Source organism: Hemicordylus capensis, chromosome 2 (genome assembly GCF_027244095.1).
Source record: "Hemicordylus capensis ecotype Gifberg chromosome 2, rHemCap1.1.pri, whole genome shotgun sequence".
Classification (NCBI taxonomy): Eukaryota; Metazoa; Chordata; class Lepidosauria; order Squamata; family Cordylidae; genus Hemicordylus; species Hemicordylus capensis.
In genome coordinates, this window is record NC_069658.1 from 323,384,607 (window position 1) to 323,398,289 (window position 13,683).

Consider the following 13,683-nt stretch of genomic DNA (forward strand, 5'->3'; position numbering starts at 1 on the left):
GAAAATGGGCATCCCAGAACACCTCATCATTCTCATGAGAAACTTATACACAGGACAGGAAACCACAGTCCAGACGGAACATGGTGAAACAGAATGGTTCCAGATCGGCAAAGGAGTAAGACAAAGCTGTATACTTATACTTAAATGGTGAACATATACTGAGAGAAGCTGGAGTGGAAGAAGATAAGCGTGGTTTTAAAGTTGGAGGAAGAAATATCAATAACCTGCGCTACGCTGATGACACCACTCTGATGGCTGAGAATGCAGACGATCTGCAAGCTCTAGTAATGGAGGTCAAGGAGCACAGTGAAAAAATGGGACTACAACTAAATGTCAAGAAGACTAAACTAATGATAACGGGTACAGCAACCAGTCTCAGAATTGACAATGAAGTGGTGGATAGCTTCTGCCTTTTAGGATCGACCATCAACAGTAAAGGATCCAGCAGTCAAGAAATATGCCGCAGACTAGCACTTGGTAGGGTAACAATGAAGGCCTTGGAAGGGATATTTAGATGCCGTGACGTGTCTACACCTACAAGGATTAGAATAGTTCGGACAATGGTTTTTCCCATGACACTTTATCTATCAAGGCACAAATGTCTAGGCTCAAACTACCATACTTCGGACACATTATGTGAAGATCCAGCTCCCTTGAGAAGTCCATGATGCTGGGAAAAGTTGCAGGAAAGAGAAGAAGAGGACGACCAACAGCAAGGAGGATGGACTCAATTACGACAGCAGTGAACGTACCACTGAGAGACCTTAAAGGCCAAGTTGAAGACAGATAATCCTGGAGAGAATCTATCTATGTGGTCGCTAAGAGTCGACACACTGACTTGATGGCACTTAATCAATCAATCGATCAATGCTAATTTATTCTCAATTAAAGGCACAGGGGGTCAGAGTGCTTAGTAGAGAGCAGGCTGGCAGGGAAGTTCCTTTGATTTGTTTGCTGTCTCAAAGTGTTTTTTTTTTAATTTTATAGCAATTACTTTTCAGCTATAACATATGTTTTTGCTTTAAAAATCATTGATTGCTTATTGGTGCCGAATGCTGCTGCATGCTTTTAGCTATTGAGAAAATGGGAGATTGTTGGTTGGTGAATGATGACATCCATTGTCCAGTTTTGCATTTGTTAGGTGTTGGGGGAATACCTTACAGATAGAAAATGGGACAGTATATGCTCTGCCTTGAGGGGGAATTCAAGGCTGGAGAACTGAAAGAAACTTCACAATATACTGATACTGCACTATCTGTACTATTGGAACCAGTTTTAAGTTCAGATTTGTTAGCTGGCTCCTGGGAGCGTGCAGACTTCAGCATGATGCAAGCTACTTTCTGAACTGCAACTTAAGACTTAGCTAGAGCTCATGCATAAATCATTGATATTGTATTAAGAAAATTACAAGATTGTATTTAGAAAAATGTCATTTACCAAAGTTCTCTTTTTATATCTAAATATTTATTAAGGGCAAAAGTGCGTGTTTGGATTCTTCAGAGACCAAGATTTATTTTCTATCTTGCTTAAAATAGTCCGAAGGTGACTAATGGCAATCAAATAAAACAAAATAGTGTGATAATACTATTCTACCATCTGCAGCAGTGTGATAGTACTATTTCTACCATACTAATTTGAATATTGAAGTATTATCATTTCCAGTAACTATTTGTTGAAGTATTGCCTTGTTTTTATTATACTTAGATATAAAAGAGTAGAATTGTAAAATACACTTCTTTTTCCTTGCATATTTATGGTACTTAGTAATGAATAACTCAGTGTTGATTAATAAGCTGCAGAAGAAGAGGGGTGGGGGGGGTGTAAAAATTTTTTACGTGCTGAGCTGTGCGCAGCTCAGTCTTAACATACATTTCTGTGTATGAGAGATAATTATGTCTGCACACTGCCTTGAAACTGCCACCTAGAACAAGATTGTTTACACGCACTGATGATAAAAATTAGAGGGAACACTGGTCCCGAGTCACCACCAAACAAGCCAGTGGCAACCATAACCGGACCTCCTCAAATGATCTTAATAGGTGGCAGAGTTCATGACAAAGAACGTGGTCTCTTACATACCCTGGGCCCAAGCAGTTGAGAACTTTATAGGTAATAACCAGCACTTTGTATTTCGCTTGGAAACATATTGGCAGCCAGTGCAATTATTTCAAAATTGGTGTTATATGGTCCGTTTGGGTTCTCCCTGAGACCAGTTTGACTGCCGCATTCTGTACCAATTGTAGTTTCCAGACTAAATACAAAGGTAGTGCCACATTTAATCTCCAGAACCTACACATAAATGTCTCTGACAGGAAAAAAAGTGAAAGAAACTATCAGTTGAAGATGATGGTTCGCTGTTTTTGTTCTTTTCGAATTGGTTACACTTCATCAAATTTCCTTCCACTTTATTTAGCCAAACCTAGATAGATTTGTGTCCCTTGATATCATAGATGAAGATGTAAAAATGCGTGGGACCCTCTGCATGCAAAGCAGGTGCTCCAACAGCGAGCAACTACTCATTTTCTCACACTTGAGTGCCTTTTATTTTATTTATTTATTTAGCAAATTCATTGACCGCCTGACTTCCTTAGACTCGAGGCAGATTATATAAATTAAAACAATAGCAGGGGGAAATGAAAGAAAGAAAGGGGGGTGGGAACATCAAAACACTAAAAACTAAAAGCCTGGCAAAATAGATAAGTTTTCAGAAGCTTCTGAAAAGACAGAAGGGAGGGGGCATTATGAATCTCAGGAGGCACAGTGTCCCATAAGGAGGGAGCTACAACAGAGAAGGCCCTCCCGCGAGCCTGGACCCCACATACCTCCCCTGAGCCTGGAACGCTGAGAAGGCCCACCTGAGATGACCTCACAGTACGGGTCAAAGTTGGATGGGAGCGGCGGTCCTGAAGGTAAACAGGTGCCAAGCCCTGAAGGGTTTGATAAGTGATAACCATCTGGTTAAGGTTGGACTCACAATCACTTCCCACCTTCACAGGGGTGAGGCACCTATTAGGATGGTCCACCCGAGAAGGATACTGGATCCCATAGGATTTCAAGAAGCCTTGGAGGGATTTAGTGTTGGCTCTGCTGGTGATCCTGTTGATGCCCTGGTGGAAAACTGGAACAGCAAACTCACCAGGGAAGTAGACATGATTGCTCCTAAGTGTCTGACTCGGTTCAAAATTGGCCCCTGGGTATACAGAAGAACTACAGGGGCTGAACTGGAGAGGTAGACGACTGGAGCGCAAGTGGAGAAAGACTTGACTTGAAACTGACAGATTGCAACATAGGGTGCATTTGAAGATCTATGCTCAGACGATACGTGCGGCAAACAAGTGATTCTTTTCTGCCCGTATTGCATCCACAAGTTCACATCCAGCGGAGTTGATTATGATTGTGAGAGGGCTAGTATGTCCCCCTCCTCCCTTGAATCAGAATCTAGAACCATCAATTACCTGCTGTGCCGTGTTTAATGAATTATTTGTGGGGAAAATATCTCGTATTCGGACCAACTTAGGTTCTGTCTTCACAATTACTTAAGTGTCTGATGTGGTGTCCAGCAACTCCTCTTGTGTGGTTAAGTAGGATCAGTTCCAGTTTGTGACTCCTGAGGATGTGGACAAGCTGATTGGAATGGTGCGACCTTCCACTTCTCTTGACCCTTGCCCAACATGGCTTATTCTATCTGGCAGATGGGTTGTTGTAGAAGGCCTGGTAGAGATTATAAATGCTTCTCTGAGGGAAGGCAGGATGCCTCGTCTTAAGGAGGCAATTATTAGAACACTTCTGAAAAAGCCTACCTAGGATCCCTCAGAGTTGAGCAATTACAGGCCTGTTTCCAACCTTCCGTGGTTGGGCAAGGTAATTGAGAGGGTGGTGGCTTCTCAGCTCCAGACAGTCTTGGAGGAAACTGATTATTCTAGACCCATTTCAGACTGGCTTTCGAGTGGGCTATGGGGAGCAGACTGCCTTGGTTGGCCTGATGGATGATTTCCAATTTGGAATTGACATAGAGAGTGTGACTGTTGGTCCTTTTGGACATCTCTGTGGCTTTCAATACTATCGACCGCAGTATCTTTCTGGAGCGTCTGAGGGGGTTGGGAGTGGGAGGCACTGCTTTGCGGTGGTTCCGCTCCTACCTCTCGGGCAGGTTCCAGATGGTGTCGCTTGGAGACTGCTGTTCTTCAAAAACTGAACTTTTGTATGGTGTCTCTCAGCTCTGTATTGTCTCCAATGTTGTTTAACATCTACATGAAACCACTGGGAGAGATCATCAGGAGATTTGGTGCAGGATGCTATCAGTATGCTGATGACACCCAAATCTATTTCTCCATATCAACATTGTCAGGGGAGGGCATAACTTCCCTAAATGCCTGCCTGGAGGTGGTAATGGGCTGGATGAGGGATAACAAACTGAGAATGATTCCAAAAAAGATGGAGGTACTCATTGTGTGGGGTAGAAATTTGGGAGATGAGTTTGAGCCGCCTGTTCTGGATGGGGTCACACTTCCCCGGAAGGAACAGGTACACAGTCTGGGGGTGCTTCTGGATCTGAGCCTCTCCCTGGTTTCCCTTGTCTTTTGCAATGTGCTCTATGTGGGGCTGCCTTTGAACATAGTTCGGAAACTTCAGTTGGTACAGATTGTGGTGGCCAGGTTAGTCTCTGGGTCATCTCGGAGAGACCACATTACTCCTTTGCTGATAGAGCTACACTGGCTGCCAGTAGGTTTCCAGGCAAAATACAAGGTGCTGGTTATAACCTATAAAGCTTTAAATGGCTTGGGCCCTGGGTATTTAAGAGAATGTCTTCTTCATTATGAGCCCCACCTCCCATTGAGGTCATCTGGAGAGGTCTGTCTCCAGTTGCCGCCAGCTCGCCTGGTGGCCACAGGGGGGCGGGACTTCTCGGTTGCTGCCTCAAAACTGTGGAATGTGCTCCCTACTGAAATACGATCCTCCCCATCTCTGACAATTTTTTAAAAACATTTGAAAACCCACCTCTTCACCCAAGCTTTTTCAGCTTTTAAAATTGTTTAGGTTTTTAATCTGTGTTTGATTTTAATTTTTTTAAAATTATTTTAAGTTTTTGTGTGTTTTTAACTTGTTTTTATGTTATTGTTAACCACTCAGAAAGAAGTTTGGGGTGGTGTACAAATCTGAGAAATAAATAAATATTTTCTGCTGCCCATAAGCAGCCAGGCTGCAGGATTTGGGGCCAGCTGAAGCTTCTAAGTCATCTTCAAAGGCAACCCCAGGTAGAGATCATTGTAATAGTCCAACTGAGAGGTGACGAAGGTATGAGTTATGGTTGCTAAGGCCTGCTGGCCAAGGTATGGCCACAATTGGCGCACCAGACGAAGCTGGGCAAAGGCTCTCCTGGCTACAGCTTCTAACTGCTGTTCCAGCAGGAGCCGTGAATCCAGGATGACCTCCAAATCACAAGCCTGCTCTTTCAAGGGGAGCATGACCCCATCGGGGAAACACTCAGAACTGGAACCTGGCCAGATCAAGAAGTGAACAAGAACAACTCTGTCTTGAAGAGATTAAGCCTGAGCTTGTTTTGGCCCATCCAAACTCTCACAGCCTCCAGTCACGGGGCCAACACATCCCCGGCATCCCTGGATCAGCCTAGGGTGCTGATGTACAATTGAGTATCATCAGCGTAGTGATGATACCTCACCCTGTGGCTTCATGTAGATATTAAAAAGCATGGGAGTGAGGACTGAGCCCTGCGGCACTCCACAAGAGAGAAGCCACAGGCTGGAACACTTACCTCCAATGCAAACTGTCTGAGTGTCCACTAAGGTCGGGATGGAACCTGCTTGGGAAAAATTATGGAAAACTGATTTAAAGTTCACTCTAAAAGAAAATTATTATAAGATGATGTACAGGTGGTATTTGACGCCTAAAAAACTGGCAATAATGTATAAAAATGTTTCAAACAAATGTTGGAAATGTGGACATTTTGAAGGAACTTTTTTTCATATGTGGTGGTCTTGTAGGAAGGCAAAGGCCTTTTGGGACATGATATATAATCATAATGAGTTAAAAAAAATTTTTTAAATGACATTTCCTAAGAGCCAAGAATACTTCCTGTTGGGAATAACGCAAGGAGAGTTTTCCACAAGCAATTTAACATTCTTCATGGATGCAACCACGGTGGCCAGAATAGTATATGCACAGAAATGGAAGGACAATGAACTGCCCAGAAAAGAAGATTGGCTGATAAAAATTTTGGAATATGCGGAGATAGCAAAACTTACAGTACTGATAAGAGATTAAAATTTGGAAGGTTTTAAAGATTGGAAATCATTCTTACTGTACCCAAAGAACTATTTTCCTAATATTTATTTTTAACAGGGTTTGAAATTTAGTAATATTAGCAGGTTGTGTAGACTAAAATCGAGTTTGGTAAGATATAGGTTATATGTTTTGAATTATTATAGCAAGGGTTAATTGTATAGTTAGTGATTCGCACGGATTGGTGAGCTGGAAGTCAATTTTTGTTTAATTGAATGTAATGAGATGTTCAAGATATTGTTAAAATCAATAAAAATTTAATGCAAAAAAAAAAAAAAGGTCGGGATGGAACCAGCTCAAAACTGTGCCCCCAATTCCAAGCCCCCACAGACGATCAGGAAGGATACCATGGTTGATGGTATCAAAAACCGCTGAGAGATCTAATAGGACCAAGAAAGGCACGCTCCCTTCTTCGAGGCTCCGACAGAGGTCATCCGCCAGAGCCACCAAGGCCGTTTCCGTGCCGTGGCCTAAACCCCAACTGAAAAGGGTCAAGGAAATCCACCATCTACGACTCTCTGTAAACTGAGCAGCAACGACTCTCCAAAACCTTCCCTAAAAAGGGCAGGTTGGATTGAGTTTTAGACCTAATATCTCTGGGTCCAGGGAAGAAGCGTCCGAAGTGATAAATGGTATATTTTAAACTATCGTAAAAGTAACACTCTCTAGTCTTCCAACTACCATATGGAACTGAAATTTATTTTCACGGCACGGGAAACTGAAATGGCATTACCTTACAGCGAAAATATTAGAATTTCACAGAAGCCCCAAACAATCATCTCGTTCTCCCTCATGTGGAAGAGGGAACTGCCTGAGGAGCAGCGTGCGATACGGGCAAGGCGTGGAAAAGTGTGGAAACTCCAATTCCCAGGGTGCTTTGGGGTGGGGGGGAGGGGGAGAGGAGAACAAGCGCTTGCGCAGTGGGGCGCGGGGATGCTGAACTACATTTCCCCGTGGCCTGAGCGCGCCCCGTTTCGCCCCTAATAAGTGTGTGTGTCGATGAGCGCGTGGGGGGTGGCGGAGCTCTAGCGCGGTGACGAGGAAAGTGTGTGCCCGCCATAGTGATAGCAGCCGCCGGGCCGCGGTGCGTGTGTGCACGGGGCCGGGAAGAGGCCGAGAGGAGGACGGCGGCGGCGGCAGGGACTCCGCACGGGAACACCGGCCAGGTATGGCGCGGACTCGGGCAGGCCGAGGCCGGTGACAGGCACAGGCCGGGATCCCCCTCGTGCTGCTTGCCTGGCGGGCGGCGGGGAGGCTGCTCCTCTGTTCCCTCCTCAGCTCCCACTGAACGCAGCCCCTCCTCTTCCTCCCCCCGCTCCTCGGCCATGTGTTCCTGGGCACCCTCGTGAGCCGCAGGACAGGGACGCCGCGGGGAGAAGGAGAACCGCCTGGCCCTCCTTTGCGTTGTGGCCGGGCCGGCGGGAGGGAGGGAGGGAGGCAGGCAGGACGAGGAGGTGGGTGGCGAGACGAGCAGAGGCCGGCCGGCTGGCTGGCTGGCTTTTCTCCCGCTCAGTTTTAAAAAGCGAGAGGAGTTCGGGGGCCGGAGAGCGTGTGGGATTCTGTCCCCGGTCCCTCTCCGCCCCGCACACGGCGGGGGAGCCCGCGGTCTTTCCCTTTCTACCCCGCAGTGCCAGAGCCGTGGGGTTGAAAGGGCCGACCCCGTGCTGGGCAAAGCAGAGTTTCTTCCACCCCTCGGTTTTCCCTCCGATGCTGCTCGTGTGAGCTCATCTCTGAGTGCGTGGGGATGTGTGTCTGGTCCCCGTCACTTTGGTCTTTTTAGCTGTCATGCGCGGCATGGGGATGGGGAAAGGGTGAGGGTAGCGTGGCGAGTTTTATGTAAGTACTATACTTTGGAGAGGATTTTTAAAAATGGCTTAAGCGTATGCTTTCTCATGTGCATCTTTCGCACGAAGGCTTAATTTGAGTCGGGGTACATCCCTACAAACGACGCTCAGTGCCAGAATTCAGCCCTGTTAGGTGAAATAAACTGAAAGAGAACGACTCTGCGCTTGGACAGAATTCTTTTCTTTCTATTCAGGCGTTGAATAGCTACAGCTCTCCTTGCCCCACATCCTGGAGTGGGGGGCAAAGCTTCCAGGCAAGACCACCTAGTATCTTTTGTTTGGGGATTTAGTCTTTGAGAAGTAAAAATGCAGGAAAGGGCTGCCGCCTTAGTTTTATTGACATCCTTTTATTACTAACGCTTCCTCCCCTTTTCTCATCATATTGTGGCATAAATTGCACATGTGATGGTTTCTCCCCAAATTTTAGTTGCTGGGTTAGTATTTATTAGCAGAATGTCATTATGTGGGCAGAATGTGTGTGTAGAGGTGTGTAGGTGTGTGTGGGTTATATTGCTTGGATTCCTGTGGGGGTGTAGTGAGTACATAGATATAATGCTTTTCCTCACCTTTTTGGACATCTGGCCAGCGTTGCTAAATGCAGTGGACAAGTGTTGCTTTAACTGCAATATTGATCTCTTAGGATACTTTCATTCTTATCCCTGTATGAGTGTCCTGTAGCCACTTATACTGGAGAAAGTAAAGATAGATACATGGAGATTCCATTGGAGTTTGGAATAAATAACTAAATTTATTTTCTGCCCCATTAATCCCAGTTTTGAGGGCAGGTCCCTTGTATGCTCAGGTGCAGCCCTTTTGATTTGTCCCATAGAACTCAATGGGAACCACTGAAGATTCCTCTCTGTGTCACCTTGCCTAATTTGCCTTTCAAGTTTGGTGAGGAGAGGAAGTGGTATGAGAGTTATATAAAGTTCTCACATTCTGGTCCCTCCTGTAGGGCTTTACTTTAACCCATAGGGATGAATGCCAGCCATTCAGTTATATGGGAAAGACGCATGTATCATGGGGGCAGGGGGCTAAATCTGGTGATTCATGTGTTTGAAGTGGGAAGCAGGTGTTGATTCTTCCCAGATTGCATAATATTTCCTTTGTCCTCTGTGTGTGTGTGTGTGTGTGTGTGTGTGTGTGTGTGTGTAGATTATTTGTGCCATGACATGGGAGATCTTGGATCAGAACCTCCTGTTCTTTAAATTTAATAGCAGCTGTGATGGGCCACACATTGCATTGGGAAGATACTGGGGGAGGTTTAAAAAGAAATCTCACACAGATTCCATTTATCTTCCTGATTAAAATTCCATACACATAGTTTTTATTTGTGTAGTGGAGGAAGCATACAGTAATACCTATATGTTTTCTACTGTAAGGTAAATAACAGCTTGATTTTAATTGAGAAAGTGATACCAAGTACAAGTTTAATCCTCCTCTTCTAGTGCTGTAGTCCTGATGTAATAAGGGCCCTACTGTGGCTGCCATTAAATACTTTTCAAAGAAAATGGGAGCTGCTTATCCCAGAAGTTCTGTGTCATATGTAGTTTGGCCCTCAGTTGGAGCTGTTAAAAACATTCTACACAGCCACATCCTGGATTCATTTTTTGTCACAAACAAAAATGTGTGACAGAATGTTGGGAGACCGAATATTAGGAACTGGTTCTCTCTCATTTCTCATTGATATTTGTATAGATAGTGCATCAGATCTAGAGAAGTCTGTGGGGCCCTCACATCGACCTTGTGAAGTAGGCTACTATTGCTACCATTTTGTAAATAGAGAACTGAAGTTGAGAGAGTGATAGCATAATAGCTAGGGATGTTCATGGAACCGGTTTGGAGACGTGCGCATGCACGCTGGGTACTGCTGTTTACTGACAAGGTGGCAGGGAGGTACACTGCCACCCTGCCGGACCAGTTTACAATAAGGCGCTGGCAGAGGAAAAGCGGCGAGAGGGATAAGTGCACCCTCCCCCGCCCTTAAAGTTATCCCCCCGCCACCTTCAAACTTCCCCACACTGGTTCAATGCACATCCCTAATAATAGCATCTAGCTGCATCCATGAATAAGTTAAGATTTGAATCTAGAGTTCCTTATTCATTCTCCCAGGCTCTACTAAACCACCTTGTAGAAAGTCTAGGTTCTTTTTTGGACAAAGGAGAGGAGAGCTGGTCTTGTGGTAGCAAGCATGACTTGTCCCCATAGCTAAGCAGGGTCTGCCCTGGTTGCATATGAATGGGAGACTTGATGTGTGAGCACTGCAAGATATTCCCCTCGGGATGGAGCCGCCACTCTGGGAAGAGCAGAAGGTTTAAAGTTCCCTCCCTGGCTTCTCCAAGATAGGGCTGAGAGAGATTCCTGCCTGCAACCTTGGAGAAGCCACTGTCAGTCTGTGAAGACAATACTGAGCTAGATAGACTAATGGTCTGACTCAGTATATGGCAGTTTCCTATGTTTCCTATGTTTCCTAAAGACAATCAGACATAGTTTAGATGAGAAATTAATTTCAGTAGCTACACTCCTCCCCTAGTTTCCTAAATTGACATTTCCTTTTGAAAAAAAACATTAACTTCTTACTTATTGCTTAAAATGTAATTTCATTGTATTTGCAATTTTGCCTTATTAGGACCGTATAGGGACTTCTTCCAGTCTGTTGCAGTGCTATGAACATAGGAAGCTGCCTTCTACCGAGTCAGACCATTGGTCCATTTAGCTCAGTATTGTCTACACAGACTGGCAGCAGCTTCTTCAAGGTGGCATACAGGAGTCTCTCTCAGCCCTATCTTGGAGATGCCAGGGAGGGAACTCGGCATGCAAGCATGCAGGTGCTCTTCCCAGAGTGGCCCCATCTCTTGAGGGGAGTACTTTACAGTGCTCACACATGTAGTCTCCCATTCAATGCAAATCAGGGTGAACCCTGCTTAGCATAGAGGACAATTCATGCTTGCTACCATGCTTGCTGTTCTCCTGAAGGTATGGTTAGTAGTGCACTCTAAAAGTAGTATTAAATAAACCACGTTTTGTGTTTCTTTTGTAAGAATGAAGCGTATGAAGCTTATTTCATTTGATACTGACAAACCTGCTAGATTTGAGGGTGTATAGATGAACAGATGTACATGAGACCTGCATAATACTTTGGGCAAAGCGTTGTCTTGGCATAGGATTAATGCTTTGATCCCAGAGTGAGTGAATCTGCTAGGCTTTGTGAACTTTATTTGGCTCTAGAAGTCAGTCCCAAAATTTAGGAAGCAGACTTCCCTCTGCTTCATGTGGAGGGTGAACTCACCTCTCATCCCTAGCAATGCCCGCTGCGCAATGTGGGGAGCAGACTTCTTTCCTTGTTTGCCCCTGCCTTGCTGACTCACTTCCCCTCCCCATCACATCTTAGTGCCTGGATGCAGTAATGGCTTGCATGAGGGTGAACAAGTTGAGACTCAGTCCAGACAAGACAAAAGTACTGTTGGTCAGTGGTTCCTCTGCCCGGGTGAATGATGATCACCTTGTTCTAGATGGGGTTGCACTCCCCTCCACCCCGAAGGACCAGGTTCGCAGTTTGGGGGTGCTCATCAATCCAGCACTGTCACTAGAGGCTCAAGTTACCTCTGTGGCTCAGAGTGCCTTTTATCAGCTTCGGCTGATATGCCAACTGTGACCTTATCTGGACAGAGATAGCTTGGTCACAGTCACTCATGCTCTGGTGTCTTCTCGCTTAGATTACTGCAATGCATTGTACGTGGGGCTGCCCTTGAAAACAGTGCGGAAACTGCAGTTGGTACAAAATAAGGCTGTAAGATTAACAACTGGTGTTTTGAGCATATTATGCCAATGCTTCATCAGCTGCACTGGCTTCCAGTCTGTTTCCAGACCCAATTCAAAGTGCTGGTTTTAACCTTTAAAGCTTGGGACCTTTTAACCTTTAATGGCTTGGGGCCAAATTACCTGAGAGAGCACCTTGCCTCATGTCCTGACTTGGACCTTAAGATCTTCTTCGGAGGCCCTGCTCCAAGTGCCCCTGCCAAACGAGGTGAAGTGGGTGGCTGCTAGGGAGAGGGCCTTTTTGGTGGTTGCACTCTGTTTATGGAACAGCCTCCCCAGTGAAGTTCACCTTGCTTCATCACTTAGTTCTTTTAGACACCAGATAAAGACTCTCTTGTTCACTCAGGCCTTTTACATTTTGATTTTTAAACTTGATTTTTAAAACTGACTTTAAAAAATGTGTGTTGGTCCTTCTTTGGTTGTGTGTGTGTTGTGACTTCATGTGTTATGTGTTTTTACTTGATGTTTTAAAATTGCATCGTGAGCTGCCTAGAGATCAATTTGTTATGGGGTGGCTTACAAGTTTTATTATTATTATTTCTTGTTTACATTATTTTTATTTTTATTTTTATTCTGGCGCAGGCAATGGACTGACATGACCATGAGAATGAGTGAGCAAGCAGATTAGTGGTGGGTAGCTAGTTGGATGGAGGCAAGCAGAAAGAGAAGGGAGCAACCTCTCCCCACCTTGTTTGCTCTCTCCTCCCCTTAGTCATGTCTGTTTATCACTTGCCTGGGCCAAACGGACATGACCAGGTGAAGGAGTGTGCAAGCAAGGCCACTTCCATCTTGCTCAGGCAAGTGGTGGGCTGATGTGGCCTGGAGGAGGAGGCAGCCACCTGCCTCTGCTTTGCTTGCTCATTCCTCCTAGTTGCCTCGGTCCATCTCCTGGCTCAGGTGCCATGCTTAAATTTCAGGCACCTTAGTGAGCTGGCACCTAGGAATTAAGTCTTGTCATGTGTATGTTGGCTTTGCTTTTGAGCTTGTTTGGTTAGATTTTGTAAAAGCTACTTTTTGAAGCAAACTTACACTTTTTTTGCTTTAACTAAACCTGATATTATAACTGTATTGTTTACATAGATGATGAGCTTTATCACCACCCTCACTCACTCACTCACTCCCCCTCCCCAGTTTAAAACTATTAGAAAGTGTTTATTTGCTCTTTTTTCCTGTCTTTTCCAATTAGCAAAGTGTGCATTTTGGTGGGAAGATGGACATAGGATGTGAACGTAAATAACTCCAAAAAGTGTAAATGGCTCTTTAGCATATAGTGAGTCAGTGATCTATAAGGCTGTGCATGAAATGTGGCACTCTGCACCACTGTGAGGAATTCCACTGGCCTCAAGGATCATTGAAAACATATGGCACAACTAAAAGCCTTGGCTCCCCCCCCCCCCCGACTAAATAAAAGCAACCTTGTGGAAATTTTATTCTTTATCAGTATTATTCACCTTGCCTTGCACTTACTATCAGCTAGCATATGCAGCAGGTGAACCAGTCTTTTCCTTTTTCTAAATGGAGTCTTGTTGCACTTTATTGACGAACGCATCTATTATAGCTCAAGGTGTACTCAACTTCAGTCTGCCCATTAGACATATGAAGTGTTATCTTAAGTTGGCAGGAGTGTGTGTGTATACACACACACACACACACACACACACACACACTACAGACATTGTGTCAAGACTTGACAAATCCCAGCTGCCAGGCAGCCATGGTG

At 45.0% G+C, this 13,683-nt stretch overlaps 2 protein-coding genes across 3 annotated transcripts in view; one reads left to right on the forward strand and one right to left on the reverse strand.

Moving 5' to 3' along the window:
- The window catches only part of RAD54L2 (RAD54 like 2), a 166,150-nt gene extending 159,024 nt beyond the window's left edge, over window positions 1-7,126 (reverse strand). The window contains exon 1 of the mRNA XM_053294311.1: window positions 7,034-7,126. The gene's annotated coding sequence lies outside the window, so the exon portion shown is untranslated. The remainder of the gene's footprint in view (window positions 1-7,033) is intronic.
- A 101-nt stretch (window positions 7,127-7,227) lies between these two features.
- The window catches only part of DCAF1 (DDB1 and CUL4 associated factor 1), a 92,715-nt gene continuing 86,259 nt past the window's right edge, over window positions 7,228-13,683 (forward strand). Inside the window, exon 1 of one of the 2 annotated variants that reach the window (XM_053291112.1) lies at window positions 7,228-7,466. The gene's annotated coding sequence lies outside the window, so the exon portion shown is untranslated. The remainder of the gene's footprint in view (window positions 7,467-13,683) is intronic. The other variant, XM_053291111.1, reaches the window with a different exon arrangement.